The 22958-nt window shown below is 38.4% G+C and overlaps 1 protein-coding gene across 1 annotated transcript in view; it reads left to right on the top strand.

Annotated features, from left to right (window-relative positions):
- The first annotated feature begins 2131 nt into the window (after nt 1–2131).
- Nucleotides 2132–22958, top strand: part of tnk2b (tyrosine kinase, non-receptor, 2b) — a 113125-nt gene continuing 92298 nt past the window's right edge. Inside the window, exon 1 of the mRNA XM_039672016.2 lies at nt 2132–2575. The gene's annotated coding sequence lies outside the window, so the exon portion shown is untranslated. The remainder of the gene's footprint in view (nt 2576–22958) is intronic.

Here is a 22958-nt window from a genome sequence, read left to right as displayed (position 1 = left end):
TTTTAATGTTTGTACCCTAACTTACCTGTGATAACACGCATCCTAAAGCACAGTATTTTTCCAGTTTTTTTGGTTGGATACACTTTTCAGGGGCATTTCAGATCAATTGTCAAATAGTAGAAAGAAGCTTTCCTACGTGGCTCTGAAATATCTATTTATTAGTTTGTTTTTATTTATCAGTGACAGGGATCACTATAAATAGTATTTTGTAACGCCTTTTTTAACAAATGTATAATTATCGGAAGCAGTGCCTTCCATAATTATGACAGTTATACTGTCGAAATGTGAAAGCAGCATCTGCTACGGAGATAACCTTGTTTTTAAAAGCTATGATCAGAAACTACCACAGTTCATTTCTTTAAATGAATAGATTTAGTTTCTGGCATCCTCCTTTTGAATCAATGTTATTGCCTGATCCAGAATAATTATCGGAAGCAGTGCCTTCCATAATGCGAAGAAGATGATGGTAGTTTTTGCCTACCGTGTTGATATCGAGGGCAGTGCCCCTCATATTTCACTGTGGTGTGGATGTAATTATCGGGAACAGTGTTTCCCATGATGTACAAATCGCTATGTTCACACACTCCTACCATGCTAGTTATCTGTTGTGAGTCATGTAATCTATTGAACTATCAAGTGCTGTTACCTTCTTCTGCCTTAGATGAATCAAATGTGGAGTGGGTGAGGATCACAGCAGAGATCGAAACCTCTGTAAGATCCTCTCATAAGATTCTGTCCTGTTCTCTTATTCGGTTTTCATATTTCTTTTGTTTCTAGCGTATCAATGACTTGTTTGTGCCTTTGAAGCTTTAAAGATTGAAATAGTTTTCCATTTTTGTTTGTTTTCTCTTTTTCTTTGTGTGTATTTAACTTCAATCAAATTGTGTTCAACTTCTTCAAACTGAGATTTCATTGAAACTATTCAGCTAATTGGTTTTACTGGTTTCCTTTTTATACCAGTATCATCTGTTTGTCATCATATCATATGGCCGTCAATATGAATCGAGTTGCAATTGGAAAATAATGTTTATGCACTGAGAAAGACCCTGATGTACAACTTTAAAATGTGTCAGAACATATAATGTGGAAGAGATGAAAATGGAGATTAAAGATTATTCTAACGAAAATGTCTTTTAGTTATCGCTTGCAGATTCATGATTGTCTATATTCATATCTTTTAAAAAGTCTCTGAAGAATGCTATGTAATGGCAGTAGTAGTTTTGTTCTGGATATAATTGGTTTATGACATTACGCATGTGCTGATTCTCAGTTGTATGATAAGTCTGCAAGTGATTAATAAAAAGTTTGAGCAACTCATTTATACCGAAGGCTTTTTTTGGATTCATGTTGGAAGCTCTTTGTGTCAAAATAACTGTGGAGTGACTCATTTAAAATAACTACCCTGACATGCATTTAGGTTCTCTCATCACTTGTTTAACCCCACATTTTTAACCAGGATGTCTATGACCCAATTAGTATTTTTTTTTTAAAGAAAAAATGTTCATAATCATGGTTTGCATGTGCCACGGCACAGCAAAAGAATTCAATATCTACACTGTATTAATAGATTTAAAACAAAATCTGATATTGCGCTTGTCATCAGAGAAATTGGCTTCTACATCTCAGCTAAATAGGTTTCATCTATTGCTTTACATTTGTTAAATGAATGGACACACTGAACTGATGTTATACAATCACCAGTATTTGTGTGTAGGGACCTGTCTGCAATTCTTCAAATGACCAGATGGTAGAACTAGAGTACTAGAGTAGAATTCACTTTGAAGCTCTTATGACTGTGGCACTGCTACAATTTATTAAAACCGAGTTTTTTTTCCATTTAACTCGCTTTAACAACCGTCAAATAGATACTATTTCTTATTAACGCAGTGTCGTGTTTTATACTAAAGCTAATAGAGGTGTTTTTCAAAAAGCAATACATCTTCCCCTAACAATGTACAACTATTACATATTGAATAGACTCAGAATTTAACAGTTATTTGGTGGTAAAACTGGACTTGAGTTTAAAATTAAGTTTAGCGTCGTCCATTGCCATGTGGGGTGCTGTCACAATAAAAGTGTGCTGTCCCTTTAAGAGTGGGTTGTCAATAGATGCATATGTACAGCGCGAGTGAGATTGAGTAATCAAAGCGACAGAAACGCGAGGCAGAAATGAGTGAGAAAGCGACAGCGGTTGTAGAGCACAATCTATTACACTCTGAAATAAATTAATGAAACGTAAGAAATCTGTTGAACGTTTACTATACACTCACAGGACCAACTTCGAGTGAAGTTTTGTTCACTCACACCTGGCGTTATCGAGTGAACACCGAGTCTGACAGGTAGGACTCAAAGACAGCGCGTGTATCATCACACAGATAATTGAAACATTTTACCTGACACTGTTGTAAAAATCAGGTTTAACGGATAAGACGGCGTGGAAAAAGAGAGGAAATTGTTTTGAAGTTTCCTCATTTCTTAGTCCTCGCGCGGATCTCAAGGTCTCACCTGCGCGCGAGGAAAGTGAGTGGCGGGAAATTGGCTCCTAAAGGCTTAAAGATTCACCCGCAGTCTCGGAGTAAGTATTTATTTGTGTTAATATGATTGAGATTTCACACCTCGTCCAGTTGTAGTCTAGTACGAGGTGTTCGGGTTACCATTATAACAGTGCATGCAACTGTCTCTGAACAGTTCTTGTGGAGTTCAAGGAACATCCCATCCCTTTGTGTATGTTGAGGGCATCAAAGTTGACCTATTCTACATTAAACTGTAGAATGATGACTTTTGCTGGTGTCTCTTTCCCTGCTTCAGCTAGCAAAGCTGGATGAAACAGTCTCATCTTCACAGAGACCTTTAAATAATTCCCTTCTTTGTCAGATAATAGTCGTTCTATCTTCATTAATTGGTGACATTAGAAGCAACAGCAGCCTCATCTCTGCATTGTTATTTGCGTTTCTGTGAACAAAGAAAGACTCACATGTGATCAATGCTGAATTACAGTCACCCAGGACAAAAGGTTGATTCAGATGGAGAATGTATGGCAGCTCAGGGTCACAAGTATAACTGCAGCTGTTGCTCTTAACCTACATTGTAGCAGAATGTAACTTAATGTGAGCAAGTTGCGTAATGACTTGCGTAAAAAGTGTCATTATTTGTATTATGGCAGGCAGCACTGCGTGACTCATCCAGTGCCTGTAGATTAGGTGTGTGTTTTTCTGAGAGCAGACCTTCTGTGTGTTTGCGAGGTGATGAATGGTGTGAGGGCCACCTATTTAGTAGTTTCTTGATCGTGTGTTTGTAGTGTAGGTCCTGTTAAGGTTCTGCCTTTCCTACTAGTGCTCAGTGTGCAGGAGATAAGCACTGTTGTTCAAGAAACGCTGCCCCTAGGCCCTGTATCTCAGTCTAGGTGTGATAAGTGTCCCTGCATGTAAAGGCAAGCCAGACCACAAAATCCGCTGCCGCCCGGCTCTTCTTTTATGTTCGTGGAGTAAAAAGCTGACTGAAGACACACCGATCCTCTCGCCCCAAGGAAGATTCGTTCTCTGGGGATCAATGGTCTGATCTAACATCTAAGGGGCTGTTTACACGACACCATTTTCAACCAAAAACGTACAAATTTGCATGCGTTTTGTCTGTTTGTTTACACGTCAGTTGCGTTTTAGGTGGCTGAAAATGCTAACTTTTGAAAAAGGGGTTTCAAAGTGCAAGTTTTTGAAAGCAGTCACCGTGTAAATGACAACAATTTGGAGAATGTTTTTTCAAAAAACATAGTTTTTCATTTATAAAAACCCTATCTCAGTGTGGATGGAAGGCCAAACCATAAGCCCCTTTCACACAGCGTGTTGATCCCGGGAAATTGCCAGAACGCCTTCTGTGTGAATGCAAACATGACCCGGGATTTATACCGGCATCGATGCCGGGTTGGGGATCTAGTAACACTGCCGGAATCAGTCCCGGAACGCGCGCTGTGTGAACAAAAGCCAGGACCGTAAGGGGTGTGTTATAGTGATGACGCTCGTGCCATCGCTCGACTTTGTTGGTCTTACAAAAAAAAGTCTGTTCGTCATCAACAAAGAAAGGACGAACGAATGTCTGCAAACTGGAACTAAGCAGAGACCAGGAGCTCCTCACTATCCACGCTGAAGCTGAGATCGTTCACCAGCTTTGTGGAACGGTATGCGTGTGTACATGTTTTTGACGCGTCTCATCCTGACGTCATGTGTCTTTCCGGGATCTTTACGGGTTGTGTGTGAACGCACTCACAGATCCTGACAAATCACTGGCAGTGTGAATGAACCGAAATCAAACAATCCCGGGACAAATGCCGGGTCACATTATCCGTGTGTTTTCCGGAATCTCTGTGTGGAGGGGCTTTAAACAGATGCGTTTTCAAATGATAACGTACAGTATTAGTGTAGACCAGGCCTACATTTCACTAGAACTACACCGTTCCCTCTCAGTGTCATCATTATTGTCTCATGCTTTTGACAAACCGTGTGTGTTGTTGTACCCTTGACCTCACGGAATAGCACCAGATGTTAAAGCTCAGTTTCAGAATCACAGTGACGGCATCATCATTTAAAAAGAAAATCACACGGAGATCAGCCTTTAAAAGGGGATTGAAATTCTGAGAAATTGAGGATGCAAGCTGATAAGCAACACCATGTGTGTGTAGTCAGCAGATCGCAGACTCAGGTGACGGCTTTCATTCTGACAGGCTCGGCGAGCCCTGGATTACCTCCACTGGCCGTGCGCCCGAAGTTAACAGCAGCATCCCTTCACCACTTAGAAATGTGGCCACATGCCAGTCTTCTCTATGGCAGGCCGAGTCCAAACTGGTAACAGCTTCGGATGAGAGATCACAGAATAAACGGCTTGCGTGAGTTGTTGGCTCGGTCGAAAATCACATCGAGCCCTTCAGCCAATTCTTTTTGTGTGCTGTTCGTCATTATAGTGAAGCATTTAGACCAGTCAATTTCACAGCAGTTCGGACTCTAACTGCTCATTGACTGAGTACAGATCAATGCCTTCACTTGTTGTGAATGATGAGTGTGCCTGTTTTTCTACCTCTGTGTCTGGTGGTGTTTTATTCCTAACCTTTTTTTCTTCTATCATGTTTAATTTGAAGCTTTGCCCATGATGTAATTGTGGTGTGTTAACATTTAGCAGTGCCCATTCCCAGCTCTTAGACCCCAATGTTTACTCATGCTGGTGCACTTTACGTCAGTCGTCTGCTTGAGTGTTAATGAGTGCTTTCATTAATCTTGTTCTCTTGTGCGGAGTAATACCAATGCCAAGAACATTTCTAAACATGATCTTATCATAGCTCGTGTGAACACGGCCGCTGGGCATGAACAGATGCTGGCCGTTGATGGCAGGACACGAGAGATGACGGAAAGCGGTCCAGATTTTACATCAAGGCAATTTTCTTCCACATCCCATTTTAATTTGAAAGGTTACTCTACAAAAGTTTGTGTTGGTGGAAGATGAGCTGGTTGGGAATATTCAGTTCTCATCATAGCTCGGCAGCACTAATTTGTGCTTACTTGTTTTACATAATTTAGACCAATTCACATAGATTATTATCTCATGTTGTAAATGTTTATTACAACCACAAAGCTGAAATTATGTCTTTAAGGTGTAATTAGTTGGACAAAACCTCTAATTGCATTCTGTGCAGTGCAGATGTAGTAATTGTCTGGTAGGAAGAAGAATATTTGCGGACTATTTGCGGACCCCATTTGCATCGGGCAGATCTAGAAACGTAGTTATTTGAACTAGCCACCAGTGTGGTTCCCCAAGAACTAAATGTTCCCCAAGGCCATATTCCTGGTTGTATTCGCACCGCCAGTTTGTAACGTAAGCCACGCTTGTTGTGACTTTTATTTTGACGGCACTGAGAACGGCAGAGTTCGAGCACATAGGTTCTACGGTTCGGTTTTCCCACGGTTTTGACGTCTCGGTTCAGTTCGGTTTAGAAAGCTTTTTTTTTTTTTAAACAGTGGTTTAATGAAAAAGATGTGTCTTTGTCTTTAAATTAATTAAATTACAATTAAAAGTTTTGCAAGGATTAAAAAAAAAAAAAAAACTTCTAATGCTGTAAACCAAATATGGAGCCGCACATAACATTAAAGGTTAACAACAGAGCCTTGACTTTTAACCTAAATTCAGATGCTGTTTATTTTTTAGATATAATAATCAACACCCAACACATTGTATGAAAACATGTAAACTGAACCTAAGGCAGTTTATTGCATTGTTTAATTTGTTATTGGAATATAATGACACAGTTGCTGTCATTTTCATGAAAGATGTTTTAAACATACATTAAATAATCAAGATTAACATGTTAAGTAAAATATAATATATTGGCTAATATAGTGCATTTATTTAGTGGAGGAGTTACTTTCTCTAGGAACCAACTAGTTGTGGACTCTGAATGACTTCTGCTGAGGTAAATAAACAAGCTATGCTGTTTTATTGACGTCTTTCTGCTGCTGAAACACAAATTGAGCGATCACACGGGTTATGATGTTTTTCAGTAAGTTTACTGTATCGTTCAACATATCTTCGGGTGTCCATTCATGTTTATTCTGAAACTGAGGAAGAGATGATCGCGTTAACTCGCACAGCGCGCTGCCGCTTGAAATGAGGAGCTAGTACAGCGATCTGCCATGCCACATCAAAGATTTTCTCCTTGGCGTAAAGGTTGAGAGGCTCATCTATCACCGTTTGCATGTTCGTGGAGTAAATATATAGACTTTAAACTGTGGAACAAACAAAGGAACTATGAAAAGAAAAAAACCCTCATTTACCTCTGACAATTTGTTCTTTGTAATTATCTGCTCATTAGCATAAGTTAACCTTGGAATGTATTACTAACCAAAACTATGGGGCGAGTTTAGCCTTTAGAAAATGTGTTGTGTTGTGTCACCAAATAGAGATTAATATCCGGTTGCACTGTGAGGCAATGTATTGATTTCTTTCATTTTACACTTGAATGGGTTGTCATGTCACTTTCTGACTGATTGACCATGGGGCACATCTGTATTGTCGATACAAGTGACACCCCGCAGTATAATACCTCTTTGTATCATTAACAGTGAATCCAGGATGTTGAATAAGCCTAGTCTTATTTTATCAGATTCAGATTAGTCTCCAGTTGCCATGACCAAGTGAATTGGTTCCGGAGACACACTGTCAGTCTGTTGACTGGCTAGTGAACCATCACCATACTAGGGTTCCTGCAGGTCCTTAAAGGGGTAGTTCACCCAAAAATTAAAATTCTTTCATCATTTATTCACCCTCAGGTTGTTCCAAACCTCTATGTGTTTATTTGGTCTGCTGAACACAAAGGAAGATATTTGGAAGCATGTTTTAATCAAACAGGTCTCGATCCCAATTGACTACCATAGTATGTATTTTTTCCTACTATGGAAGTCAGTGGGGATCTTGATCTGTTTGATCTGTTAAAGTCTTAAAGGCCCTCTAGTCAATAGTTGTATCACTTAAAACTCACCTTTGATCACTAAAATGACATATTTAAATGTCAATTGACGTAATGTAAATGTCGTCTTAATAAATAAAAAACGTAATAAATGACAAATTAAGTTTTTTTTAAAAAATTGAGATTAAATCAATTATTGGATATTAATATATTAATTTATATTTTACTTAAATTTTTCAGCCTTTTTAGTGCATCCCTAACTAAGTAAAAGTTTGACTGTTAAAACGCACATATTTTTTTTAACCATGACATATAAAACATGAATATATATGTGTGTGTGTGTATATATATATATATATATATTAGTGCTGTCAAACGATTAAAATATTTAATCACGATTAATTGCATTAATGTCATAGTTAACTCGCGATTAATCGCACATTTTAATCTATTATAAATGTCTTTTGATTTCTTTTTGTTACATTATTTTTTTCTCATTTTAATGCTCTTGTCAACATGGAAAAGTGGATTGGCTTGTTTAGTGCAAATGTTTTTAATATTATTATTATTATTGAAAATAACATTGGAATAGTGTTCAATTTCACACTAATATATATAAATAATCTCTCACACAATGTAACACTGTCTATCAATAAAACTGGTGAAAGAAATACTGACGAGGTCCTGATATTGACCAAGGGTGTGGAGAATTCGCATCATCTGTGTGTGTGTGTGTGTGTTTGCTTGGCCATCATCAAGTGGTGTTTCAGACTGGACGTGCTGCGATAATGATCGCTTAGTTCACAAAGACAAAACCCATTCATTTCAATGGCTTCTTCGACCAAAGCGCAAGCGGATCAAGACCATAAACAAAACAACAGGCACGCCGCAAACACACCGGCGAGCCGGCTTTGAGTGGACAACGAGCGCGAGACGCCGAAATGGATCAGGACGCATGCCGCGTCCTGTTGCAAAAGCATGTGAAAAACTACAAAGTTTGCTAGGACAAAAAGACGTTAATCGCACGATAAAAAAATTAAAACTGTTAAAATGGGTTTACGTTAACGTCGTTAATAACGCGTTAAACTGACAGCCCTAATATACATGCAAATATATACACTCACCGGCCACTTTATTAGGTACACCTGTCCAACTGCTCGTTAACACTTAATTTCTAAGCAGCCAATCACATGGCGGCAACTCAGTGCATTTAGGCAGTTAGACATGGTCAAGACAATCTCCTGCAGTTCAAACCGAGCATCAGTATGGGGAAGAAAGGTGATTTGAGTGACTTTGAACGTGGCATGATTGTTGGTGCCAGAAGGGCTGGTCTAAGTATTTCAAAAACTGCTAATCTACTGGGATTTTCACGCACAACCATCTCTAGGGTTTACAGAGAATGGTCCGAAAAAGAAAAAACATCCAGTGAGCGGCAGTTCTGTGGGCGGAAATGCCTTGTTGATGCCAGAGGTCAGAGGAGAATGGCCAGACTGGTTCGAGCTGATAGAAGGGCAACAGTGACTCAAATAACCACCCGTTACAACCAAGGTGGGCAGAAGAGCATCTCTGAACGCACAGTACGTCGAACTTTGAGGCAGATGGGCTACAGCAGCAGAAGACCACACCGGCTAAGAACAGGAAACTGAGGCTACAATTTGCACAAGCTCATCGAAATTGGACAATAGAAGATTGGAAAAACGTTGCCTGGTCTGATGAGTCTCGATTTCTGCTGCGACATTCGGATGGTAGGGTCAGAATTTGGCGTCTACAACATGAAAGCATGGATCCATCCTGCCTTGTATCAACGGTTCAGGCTGGTGGTGGTGGTGTCATGGTGTGGGGAATATTTTCTTGGCACTCTTTGGGCCCCTTGGTACCAACTGAGCATTGTTGCAACGCCACAGCCTACCTGAGTATTGTTGCTGACCATGTCCATCCCTTTATGACCACAATGTACCCAACTTCTGATGGCTACTTTCAGCAGGATAATGCGCCATGTCATGAAGCTGGAATCATCTCAGACTGGTTTCTTGAACATGACAATGAGTTCGCTGTACTCAAATGGCCTCCACAGTCACCAGATCTCAATCCAATAGAGCATCTTTGGGATGTGGTGGAACGGGAGATTCGCATCATGGATGTGCAGCCGACAAATCTGCGGCAACTGTGTGATGCCATCATGTCAATATGGACCAAACTCCCTGAGGAATGCTTCCAGCACCTTGTTGAATCTATGCCACGGAGAATTGAGGCAGTTCTGAAGGCAAAAGGGGGTCCAACCCGTTACTAGCATGGGGTACCTAATAAAGTGGCCGGTGAGTGTGTGTATATATGTATATATATATATATATATATCCTCCATATTTTTTATTCAAAAAGACAAGTTGATCTACAGTACATGTTCAGGTGAGAGATGAGTTCGAAAGGCTTGCTGCCTATTCATTTTGTTCTAATGTAAAAATGTTTCTGCATTCTCTTGAGTATAACGTCCCAACGCACAAAACAAACAAAGAAAGGATTGCCTCTTGATTAAAGACAGCGTGTTGAAGCCAGTCACTATTAGCGTTGCCAACTCCAGAAAAGAAAAATACTGGACAATCATGTTTATTTAAGGGATACAATATATTTGTATTAATTTACTGAATCACAAAGTAAATGTCGTTTCAGGTTTAAAAGTGTGTTTAAATTGTGTTTAAAAGTTTCTCAGACAAACCTATTTGTTTTGCTTAACTTATTTATGTACAGTTTAATTCTTAAATAAATGTTAATTTATGGTAATTAAAAAAGTCACATTAAACAGTTTTTAAAATATTTTAAAATCTGAAATAGAAAGCTTTTCTAACATTTATACACTGCATTTGAAAGAAATTAAAGAAAGTAATATCCTATTTTTATTTAGCAAGGACGCATTCAATTAATCAAAAGTGACAATAAAGACTGTTACATAGATAGATGTTACAAAAGCTTTTTTATTTCAGATAGGTCTCCTTTGAACTTTCTATTCATCAAAGAATCCGGCCTTTAAAAAAAACATTAATAATAACCAGAAATGTTTTTTTTTTGAGCAGCAAATCACATCAGCATATTATTCCCTCAGGTCAACATGACATCATGACTTTTGCGTAAACATATACGCCACTTTCGAGTCAGGTGGCGTGTTATCTCCACGCATTTTGAGCTATCCGTGTGTATCCGTGTGTATGCGTATATGTCTACGCCATTAACGTCCGCATCATTCCGCGTGTCTGAACACGCAGTCAAATCTCCAGTCATAAATGCCATTAACCCCAGTGACGGTTAAGTTTAGGGATGGGGTTGAGGTAAGTCATATCTTTTTTTTACCTAGGATGGTAAGGGAACAGTCATAAATGCCATTAACCCCAGTGACGGTTAGGTTTAGGGACGGGGTTGAGGTAAGTCATATATTTATATAACGTTAAGTCAACGGCGTTCATAAACACGCTGAAAGGCGATTATGCGTCTTCATAGCACGCCAAAAATGGAAATACGAATTGGCGTGTCTTAAACACGCTACTTCATGAGATCAGGTATATTTCATGTTTCCTTGTGTGGCTGGATGTTGGACTCATGAACAATTATGTTTTTATTATTATTAAAAAACTGATTTGCCGAAATCAAAACCCAGACAGTGAAAGGGATTTGCCGTTAACACGAGTCCGGATCGAACTGGGAGAAACCAGAGCAGAGGATTCTGTTTGCAAATCAAACAATGATTTGTCCCAAAAGAATGATTAATTCTCAATTTAAAGTTTGTTATTCGTATGGTAGGATGCGCATGAGGGTGGGCTGTGATTGGATGAGATGACTGGTGCCTTGTTGCTATAAAAAATATGAAATAACTCGTTTCATGAAATACGATTTTGGTTGGATGTCGACCAATAGTGGATTTTACAGATACCGATATTTAGGTTTCACCATGCATGCTGAAAACCGATATTTTTAAAAATGGATACTGGATTAAAACCAAACATAACACTCCAAGTAAAACAGTGCTGAACTGAAAAGTGCTATATTAAATAAATATATAAAAATGAATATATTAAAATGAGAACTTCTACCAAACGAATAATTTAAACATTAAAATATTACAGGTCAAATATGTTTTTTAGCTATAAACATTTGTAAATTTCATAGGCAACACTTTGCAAGTTTGTTTACAAGGATGTAATATAGCTTTCATGAACTAGCATGATGCAATATACAATACAGTTTTACGGCATGCATTATTATTTGAACAATACAATTGTACCTTGATCGTTCATGTTATTTTATATTACATTAACTAAGGTAATAACAGATCAAATTAAAATCAAAACTCATTTTAAAGTGTATTACTAAATTACAGTATTACAGTGAATAATACTTCTACAACATTTGTTAACCTTAGTTAATGCTAAAAATTGAATCTTATTGTTAAGTGTTACCATTTCATTTAAATCCAAAGAGTCATGCTTAAAGATGGCCATATTTAAATAACTGCAAAGGCCAAAGCAGTTTACGAGCATTGCAGAAGTTCTGAAATTTCTTATCGTTACTGACTAGCCTGGATGCCAGCCCAAACCCCGCCCACGACGTTTTTTCGTCGGGAAGTTCGATCTGGACTCGATCCATTGAGGAGTAATTATTATCAGTCAAAAAATGTTCGGTCCAATCAAATTGCCAGGGCGGGCTTTATACAATGATGGACAGATGATCTGCAGTTACGTAATCAAAGAGCGCTTGGGTTGAACTGGTTTCCCTCAAAGATGACTGCAGCTGGAGAATTGCAACATGACATCATGACTTTTGCGTAAACATATACGCCACTTTCAAGTCAGGTGGCGCGTTATCTCCACGCATTTTGAGCTATCCGCGTGTATCCGCGTGTATGCGTATATGTCTACGCCATTAACGTCCGCGTCATTCCGCGTGTCTGAACACGCAGTCAAATCTCCAGTCATAAATGCCATTAACCCCAGTGACGGTTAAGTTTAGGGATGGGGTTGAGGTAAGTCATATCTTTTTTTTTCCTAGGATGGTAAGGGAACAATATTTATATAACGTTAAGTCAACAGCGTTCATAAACACGCTGAAAGGCGATTATGCGTCTTGATAGCACGCCAAAAATGGAAATACGAATTGGCGTGTCATACACACGCTACTTCATGAGATCAGTCTGAGAATTGAGATGTATAGATTCTGCTATCGCGTCTGTTTTAGAAGGAAAGTCGACAGTACATTCATGTTAAAAGACGAACAGAGAACTGCGATAAAGGCATTTGTCGATCGGAAAGATGTTTGCTGTCGTTCCTACAGGATTCGGAAAAAGTTTAATTTATCAGCTGGTTCTGATGGTCTGTAAGAAGCTGGGGCGCAATGAAAACCCAGTTGTCATTGTGGTTTCTCCTTTGGTCGCACTCATGGAAGACCAAGTAAAAGGAACCGAAATGGGCATCACGGCGATGCAACTCATGTCAAAGCCATCGCTGCATCAAACAATGATGATACTTTGTTACTATACTACTCACACACCATACCCATTCTGATAGTCACTGTACCCTTTACAAGTGGTTATTTGTTAAAATAAATTCTTAGATGCTACTCATCATTTTGTATTTAAATCATCAATAAAACATCATTTTGGCTCCTGGTCTCTTTTCTCTGAAGACTCAAATGAAGACGCTTCTTCAGCCTGTTCTTTCGTCATCTCTCCATTTATTAAAATCAGTCAAGTCGTGCTCCTAACCTGTTATAAAATTGAGACAGGTCAAGAAATGCGAGCAGATCTGTTAGCTTTATTGTTGAGATCTAATCCTAAACGGAGATCTTGTTCGTATATACATTCATTAACACTCATTTATCTTTTAAATACTTTTTCCAGAGTGCGTGCAGTTCAGTTCTGTTGACAACTCGCTCAAAATACGTAACTTACTGTGTTGCTCTGATTGGTTGTAGGTCTATCCAATTGAGTGCAAAGTTGTTGTTTTTTCCTGGTTCAATTAAGACACGCCTCATAATCAAAGCCCTATGGAGCAGTATCAGACACACATTCTGAATAGAATATGAGTATGATGAAGTCAGACTAGTTACTGACACCAGTGGCCAATAGAGAAACTGCAGCCAGTCTCTGCACGTTCTCTCGCACGCTTCTTGGCCCGCACTAGATGAGGCTTTTTTTTTTAAACTTAAGAATACGGGGAGTTTCCGTGGTTATCTGGATCGTGCTGGAGGCTGGTCGCTTCTTTCCATCCGCAGCGTCCATTTGAAACATTACTGCTCACGATTGCCGCTGCTTACTAATGCCGTACAGATGTAAGCCCAAGTAGACGAGAACGCGAATGACATCACATTTTGTGAATTTTCATGCAAATTTGGACCTGAATCCACACACATTTGAGCCTACAGACTGATAGAGGCAACCGTGGTGGACAGTCAAGGTGTCGTTCTTTACATTATGGTTGGCTCATAAATGTACAAATGAAGACTCTATCTTAAAGATTTTTTTTTATGTAAAACCTACATATAGCCCCTTTAAAATTACAAAAATGTAGACCCAAATTACATGTATAGTCTCACTTTATTTGCTTCTCTTTTAGAACACTTGATGATTATCTAATCAAAATAACAATATTGAAGTGATAAAAAAATAACAAATCGAATGCATTTATGATTTATGATTTATGTTTCTGTCGGCTGAATGAACATGTTGAGAAAGCAATCACGTCACTAGTTTTAAATATGCAACTTTACCGGCTAATGAATGCATAAGTGACCAGCCGGATATAAACTAATGAAAATAGATGGTAACAATTGGGACATAAAACATTTGGGTCATGTCTGCGTGTGTTTTTGTCACATAGCCTAGCTTTAATCGCTTGCGGTAGCCGTTAATGTTATTCCTCTCAGACTTGACAACAAACATACTGCTGTTATTTCTCTGCTAATGCAGCATCTAGTCAATAAATTAATTACTTTATAATGATATGGCAATATGTGCTTTAGTGTTCGTATTCATACCGTTTCGCTGTCTGTGTTTTAAATGGGCATCTGAAGTATCAGCGCTCTCTGTGCTGCGTGTTCTCTCCATGCTGTGCGCTGCCTTACGTGTTAACGTAAACAGCTCAGCCAGTGATGGTTTGTTATTTGTCCTCTAGAGGCCTCTCTCGCTCTGTATAATACCAGGCAGTCTCTTCAGCACTCTCGTGGTGTGTAATGACCGCGCGCACTTCTCAGCCACTCCAGCAACGGACGCAATACGGAAAAACTATTAGTGTGGATTTTTGCAGATAACGATAGTTCCACCAATCAACTATCGGTACCGATATATCGGCAAAACCAGTGAATTGGTCGACGTCTGATTTTGGTCATCCCAACCTGTTCAGAATTGTGAAAGTTTAGGAAATGTTAACATGATTGATATTGATATAATTATGTCAATGTTGCAAATACCTTTGTAAGGACGTTCACACCGGCATGTAATTATTATTATTTTATTTAAAGGTGCAATGTGTAACAAAGTTGAGTATCTATTAACAGAAATGCAATATGACATCCATAACTATGTTTTCAGTGGTGTATAAAGAACTTACTTAATTAACCGTAATGTTTTTATTACCTTAGAATGAGACATTAATATGAAGGTCGCCATGTTGTGACGTCATATTCCTACCGTAGCCGAACGCGAACACACAGTGCTACAGAACGCGTTTCATCACTACCTTGAAAGAGAAGTAGCGGAAAGCTAGCCTTACACTCCGTGAGTAGTGACTTTTCCCTTGTGAGTGGTGTAAAATATGTAGTTGGGATTGTTTCATGTAACTTAGTTCTCCCTCGCTGTGTTATGGGTTTGTTATGTTGGGGATAGTGCTGTTACGTTTGTGAGACAGCTGATGATTAGTATTCATGTCATTGACCGTAAAACAGTACGTTACAGGAATCACTAACCCGTCGATAGAGACTTTTACTAAAGTCTTTTATCACTAAAGTCGATCGCGAAGATTTTTCAAAATCAGAGAAAAAAAAGCCTATTGTGTGTAGTAAATAGTATCTATGGGATGCGGAGATGACATGATTGTAACAGCGCGCGCACTTCCGACCTTTGGACTCATGCAGACGAGTCCCAGCTCAGCCACAGTAACAGCTCATAATAGCCAGCTAAACTATTACTACCCTGTTAGAAAAAATATATAGCTGCTCCCTCGCTGTATTATGGGTTTGCTACAGTATGTGGGGATAAATGTGCTGCTGGTTACGTTTGTGAGACAATCAGCTGATTAATATTATTTTATTAAATTATATATTAAAACCCTTGATCCTCACCTGACTATGGCTTTGTAAACAGTATTCATGATGTGGTTTATAATGGACTGTGGTACAGAAACAGTGACAATGTTACACACTCTTGGCTTAATGGTAAATGGACTGCATTTATATAGCGCTTTCATAGAAAAAATGGCCACCAAAGCGCTTTACATATTGCCTCACATTCACCCATTCACACACACATTCATACACCGACGGCGGTGTCAGCCATGCAAGGCACCAGCCAGCTCGTCGGGAGCAGTTGGGGTTAGGTGTCTTGCTCATGGACACCTCGACACTTGGTCAGGTGGAACCGAGGATTGAACCACCAACCCTTCGGTTTGTAGACAACCCACATGAACCACTGAGCCACTGCCGCTTACTCTGGCTATTCTCTGCTGTCTCAGCCGACGAGATGTTTGTCCCGTTTTAGCAACCGTAGCTTCTTCGAAAGGGAGGGGTGAGCAGTGGGCTGAGCCCTTAGTGCAAACCTGGTGCAAACTCGCAACCGAACCACTAGATGTCGCTAAAAATCACACATTGCTCCTTTAATAAAGGGGATGAAATGGTCAAAAAGCAGGAACGGAGTTGTTTTAAAATTAATGTATAAAACAATTAATTTAAGTTCAGTCATATTTTTCAACTACTTATACTGTTTTAGTTTTTTTCCCCGTGGTATCGCTTCAGTTTCGGTATCGAGGTACTTAAGTCTGGTATCGTATCGAAGTCATACTTTTGGCATTGTCACACCACTAATTTGTAGACGTGGTTTAAATGTATTATTTACTTATTATCAATATGAAGAATAAACTAATTTAATGTAATATTTTTTATTTTTAAATAGTTAAATAAAATAGTAAAATAGTTCCAATTGGTTTTTGCTATTGTACCGAGAACTGTGATTTTTTTTATTTTTTTTTATTTTTATTAGTTTACTTATTTTTAAACTTTTTTTTAATTTGTTGTTAGTCTGTTACAGTAGTTTTCCATTAACTGACACAGGAGCCAAGAGTGGTCCTCCTCCCTTGTAAAGATGACGTTATGCAGCTCATCACAGATGTAATGATGAAAAGAATTACTCAACACAGCTCCCTATGATTCAGCATTGATAGCAGGTGTGTAATGTTTGTATATCACCCTCCTAAAAGAAGTGGATGAATTTCTTGCTGTCCCACACAGTCTGAGTAGTCAAGCTGTTGCTTTACCCTCCATTGTTCATGATACAGTTACAGACTCCTGCATTCACTCAGTGTTTATTTAAGAGCCTGAAGTAAATTTTTCAGATACATGAGCAACTTGTCAACCAATCGTTTGGTGCCTATCAATAGTTTCAAGCACTGTGTCTAACTTATGAGTGAAGCGGTTGTTCATGCTTGCTTATGATTCATAAGGTTTGTGCTTGTTCATGCTATGGTTGTGTGCTTGTCAGTTGTGACATCATGGACCAAATTAAAAAAAAACTGACTTTATATAGGCTAATCCTTTTTGTTGTAATGTAAGACTGCCCACTACAAAGCAAAGTAAAAAACCTTATTATTTAGTTTAAAACTCCTATTTTGAAAGCTTTTGTAACATTTTGATGAACTTTTACAGCTTTTGTACCATTTTGATGAACTTTTACAGTATAATACATTTTATTTCTATTTAATATTTTTATGTATACTGTAAAAGTTCATCAAAATGGTACAAAAGCTGTAAAAGTTCATCAAAAGGGTACAGAAGTTTATAGTTTCAAACAAAAACAAATGATCATTGTGCCAGTGACCACGCAGCATCCGTTTTCCCCATCATCCTTTGGTGTTACATTATGTGATTCATGCAAATGCTTCTAAACCATTCAAGCGTGATAAGACAAAATAGAATGCAGTGCAGTCCGTAAATTTCTGTCTGTGTGTCACACACTCACACTTGAGCGCACAGAAAGCCATTTCAGACAGTGCTTGAACGAACAAAAACACAACAAATTATACCAAAATGTCTGTTTTGTCGAGTATCCTTACAGCACAGCCTTAAATGAGCTAAATGCAAAGTTGTAGAAGGTCTTAAAGAGCACCTATCATGAATTTTAGAAAATGACTGTTCATGTAGTGTGGACTATAGCTCTAGGAGAATGAGCATCCTGCAAAGATTTATATCTGAAAGTGCACCGTATATAAAGTTATTGTCTTTCAAAAGTGAGAGTCGACTCTGAGTCTATGAAATGAATTGTTTTTGAAACGAGTCATTTGCTGTTTCGTCGTGACGTAGATACAAAACATTAGCTCATTGGCCGTTCCCAACAACTGCGTGTGCAGACGGAACTTGAAGTCTAGAACACATTCAAATACTTCAGCAGAATAGCAACATGTCGAGAACACGGTTTGTTCTACATTGCAAAGACAGTTCAGCTACTTGTTTTCATTGTCCAGGGACGAGCATGTGAAGAATCAGTGGTTAGAGTTCATATTGGCAACGATACCACAACAGTATAGCCCGAACCTTGTGTTCTCATCATTTTAATGACGAATCATTCAAAAACATAAATGTATTCAAATGTGGATTCGCAAGCCAGTTGTTCCCGAAGGAGGGCTCAGTATCCAGTGTATATGGATCAGGTTCGTCCTCCTCCGAATCACAATCTGTAAGTAATATTAATAATGTTTGCTGTTATGTTTTCTGTAGCACGCACAATATAGTTATATTTTGTTGAGTGTTGAGTACACGCAGCTTTTAAGCGGGGTAAAGTTAGTTTTGTTTTTGATATTCACCAGATATTCACTGAAAAAAGGCAATTACCTCTTAAACGACTTAGCCAAATATGACTTCGCTCTATATAATAAACACTGTCCCTCAAAAGCCGCCGCAATGTGAGGTTCGCCGGAAAGCTCGCTCTTGACGGAGACGCGAGTAAGGGACCATGTGGAAAGTGCACTTTTTCTGACACGTTTGTTCATACACTGTATACACTTGACAAGCTACAATCCATTAATGGTTATGGGCGTTCCGTTGCCGACAGTCTCTGCCTACGGTTTACCAATAACAACTAACTGGGTCATCACTCAAAGGAGGTGTTTGGGAAAATGAATCGTCGAACGAATCATTTGGGAGTCGTTGAGCAAATCGGGTAAAAATAAATGCGTATTATAAGACAAATAAAGTGTTTTTTATCCTTTCATTCACGTTAAACTGTTTTTGGAAACTCCTAAAACAAAAATAGGAACATTTCAAATGCTATGATAGGGGTTCTTTAAAGTAACAACATCCTAATAAACCCTTTGCTGTCTGTCATTAAGGATAATCATAGAACAAAAGAAAAAGATTGTCACTCACTCATGCTCTCTGAATGACTTGTGTAGCTTTAATAAGGATTTATCTATATTTAATTTAATTTACAATTTATGCAGTGAAGACTGTAAATTAACTTCATTCAATTTAAGTACATGTCATACCTGAAAATCTTAAAGCACTGTTTACAAGGTTACATGGTTACAGCACAAGGCTGCATTGGTCAAGTCAAGTCACCTTTTATTTATATAGCACTTTTTACAATGCAGATTGTATCAAAGCAGCTTCACAGTGATAACATAAAAATAATACAACAAAGTTTGTTTCTTGAAGAAAATTCGTCATCGTCCACCTGAAGTAAGACAGATCAACACTATTGTTGATTAATAAATGTCCCCAAACTAAGCAAGCCAAAAGCCCAAGGCTTCAGTGGCAAGGAACCAAAACTCTATAAGGTGACCGAATGGAGAAAAAAATCTTGGGAAAAACCAGGCTCAGTCGGGGCCAGTTCTCCTCTGGCCAATGAACGAACAGTGTATGATTATGATTTAGGCAACTTTACAGGTCAGAGGTCAGATTGGAACAGAACATTCATAATATTTATACAGTTCTATCTGGTTGGAGGTCGAAGTCACGCCGGTATGGAGACGGGTTTGTTGAAGTGTCCATGAGGCCTTCACAGGGCTGATGAGGCTGGCACTTCAGGGATGTTTTGTGGTGGTGTCCAGGCGCAGGTTCATCGTCTGATCTAGATAAGGCTTGGATTCGGCTGATTACAGTAAATCTCAGAATAAATGGAAAGACTAACATTAAGTGTAGATGCCGTTCTTCTTATGTTATAACGAGTGCATCGGGTGTTGTAGGAAGTGTCCCCAGCTGACCTTTGATGTGATTGACCATGAAATTTTGATTTCTAAACTTATTAGTTATGGTTTTAGTTTCTCAGCAATCAAGTGGTTTAAGAGCTATTTGAGCTATCACTCGGATTCCTACGTTTCTTTATGATAAAATAATTTATTGTTCTGATATACGTTCACATTACACAAGAGAGGTAAATAGCCGACAGATTTCTTTACCCCTACCTAAATCTGACCATATGAAGAGGACTGTGTTTTATAGGTCAATTGTATTTTGGAACAATCTTTCAGTTGGGGTTCGTGAAATCAAGGGAAAGACTGGCTTTAAAAAAAGACTTAGACTGTATCTGTTTTCACTATTATAATATTGTTTGGATTGGTTGAGTGAGGTTGTATTATGTATTATGTGTTATGTTGTTATTTTTTATTTTTTTACTTTAATTAGTACTTTTTGTATTGTTACTTTTGCTTGTTTTTTTATTATTCTAATCTATACGTGTACTGAGTAATTGTGATTGTTATTATTGCCTTTTGATAATTGTTTGGACCCCAGGAAGTAGGGCTGCACGTTTTCAAGTTTTTCATTAACCGTTAACCGAGGCCCTTATCGGTTAATACTCGGTTAACCATGTGCGCGCCGCAACCTCGAGATGAGTTAATTTTTTAACGCCTTTAATAACTGGTTGGACCCCATTTTAAACGAAATTAATTTATAGAAATAAAACGCAGTGGTGAGTTCAGAGCAGTTAAAGTAGGCGCGTTTCCATCACCCTTCAAACTGAAATTGCCAATTGAAAATACGCACATTGGCAACACGTCCATTTCGCAAAAACTCTGTGTCCGCAAATAATAATAATAATAATCATCATTATTGTAACATTTTATTAGGCTGCATATGTAGACGACGCTTTTATCCAAAAAAGCAACAAAGCACAAATAAACACAATATTTTGACGCATATCCAGTGTGTGTGCTTAATGTGGAGGCTGCGAGACGCCCATGTGAACACTTGCAGTTTCATTGCAGTTCTTTCAGTGGAAACAACTTAAAATACTCTTTCATTTCTGGTCATACAGAAAATAATAATACATTATTCGCAAATACATTTATTTGCGTAAACTCACTATAATAAAAAAAACGTTGTGCTTAACAAACAGGCGCGTTTCATAATCTCCGTGAACTGGAGCGCGAGAACTGAAACAGCCACCGCATTCAAATTTGTTCTACAAGACTAAAGCTTTAAATGTCCAATTTAAAACGAACAAATTCGAATCGAAAGACAATATCTTCTGACTATGTAATTATGTAGCCTAGCTAATTATGTATTTCTCTCTAAAGGTGCATCCGGGGATGGAGACTTGTTTTTAGCAGAAACTGATTTAGAAAACAATTGTTTATTAATAAACAATTAATGCCTCGTTATTTTATATTATTTTATTATCAGACACATTTATTATATCTTATAAATCATCTATAAATCCCCTTTCTGTAGGCTGTGGTTATGGCTCTTCTCATTAAGCACTGCGGGGGAAATATAATTTCCAGGTTCTAATTTGGCCTCGGAAAATCAGTAAAATCTTTTTTTTTTTCATATTCATTTGTCAAATATTTTAAATGTTTAAAGGGGCAAAAAAAAAAACCAAATATCTGAAAATTCGTCGATATATAGCCTATATATTTTTGCGCAGCACGTAGTCCTACAGTTCAAATGAACATTTTGGTGTTCAACTTTGCGTTTTACAAAATACAACAATCGTTCATTTTTCGTTTTGCAATTAGGCCTACGGATTAAATAAGGGGAAACGAATGAACACAAAAGTACACTGACCGTTTGGACATATACGAGGCAGAGTTCTTTTTTAAAATTCATAAATGATACATGGAATAGCCTACTAGACAAAACCTCAAAGAAATGCCACAATCAAGACCGCGGAGCAGAAATAAGGGAGAAACACACACAAACTCTGTGACTTTCCCTGCCATTAATGGAATATTGAGCTGTGTTTATTGCAGCACTAAGAGGACTACAGACACTCGATTTGTATACTTTCTTTTTCAGAGTACTTGCATTTTAATTATGTATTGGTATATATATATATATATATATATATATATATATATATATATAGACAGTTTAAACAAATTTGGGAAAAAGGTTTTTTAGAAAATTTCTACCTACCCCACCTTTAAGCGAATTTGTCATAGCACTGTTTTGTTTGTCGTGTTTTTCATTAAGAACGTAGGCTAATTAACTCCTCATTAAAGCAATCCGCACCGAATTGGCGCTAGTTTCATAGTGAAACTAAGATGCGAAAGTGAAACTAGAATTTATTCTGATAGATAATTGTTGGTATTGAAAGCAAACAAAGTGTTTCTACATAGATTTAAAGGGCTTGCAAAGAAAAAGAAAGAAGAGAAAAACAATGTTTGCATGGATACCCTGTTTATGGTGACATGGCTATTTACTGTTATGGAGAGCTTAAATCTCTCTATGGTACAGTGAATGACTGCTGTTATTGTGGCACAGTGAGCACAGAGCGCCATGGCACTGTTCCCTCACTGTGGTGCCATGATGTCAGTGGCACTCAGTGCTTTGAAATGTGCACAAGCACGCAATGTCTGTGTGTTGTCATTTTCTCTAAAAGTTGTGCTCTGTCATTATTTGGAATCAACAGTGTTCGCCTACTACAGTAATGAGATGATTAGTGATAGTTGGGTAAAGCAGTTTCCACCCACAACGCCCCTAACACAGCCCTTTCCCTGAACTCTAATTACATAATGTTTGTCTTTCGGCTGAAAAAGTCAGTCATCTTCTGTCAGTCCCCACAACAAGTTACCAAGGACTGCAGAGGAAATGGTCCTCTGTGTTTGTCTGTGTGTGGACAACAGTGTTCTTTGTGTGCAGGAGGGTAGAATGGGCTGATGTGTCTGACGCTGAACTGCCTGTTGCTCGCTGTAGGTGGAGGTTTGGTGGCCATGTGAATCAGAATGATTCAGGTCAAGGCGCCTGGTGGCATTCCTAAGCTTCCCACTGACTGGTGACTCGGCACAGACTCCGCCCATCGACGACTGTCAAGTCAAGTCAAGTCAAG

Source organism: Pimephales promelas, chromosome 5 (genome assembly GCF_988280905.1).
Source record: "Pimephales promelas chromosome 5, fPimPro1.hap1.1, whole genome shotgun sequence".
In the NCBI taxonomy this organism is placed as follows: Eukaryota; Metazoa; Chordata; class Actinopteri; order Cypriniformes; family Leuciscidae; genus Pimephales; species Pimephales promelas.
The sequence above is the reverse complement of the archived record's forward strand: the minus strand, read 5'-3'. Positions and strand labels throughout refer to the sequence as shown.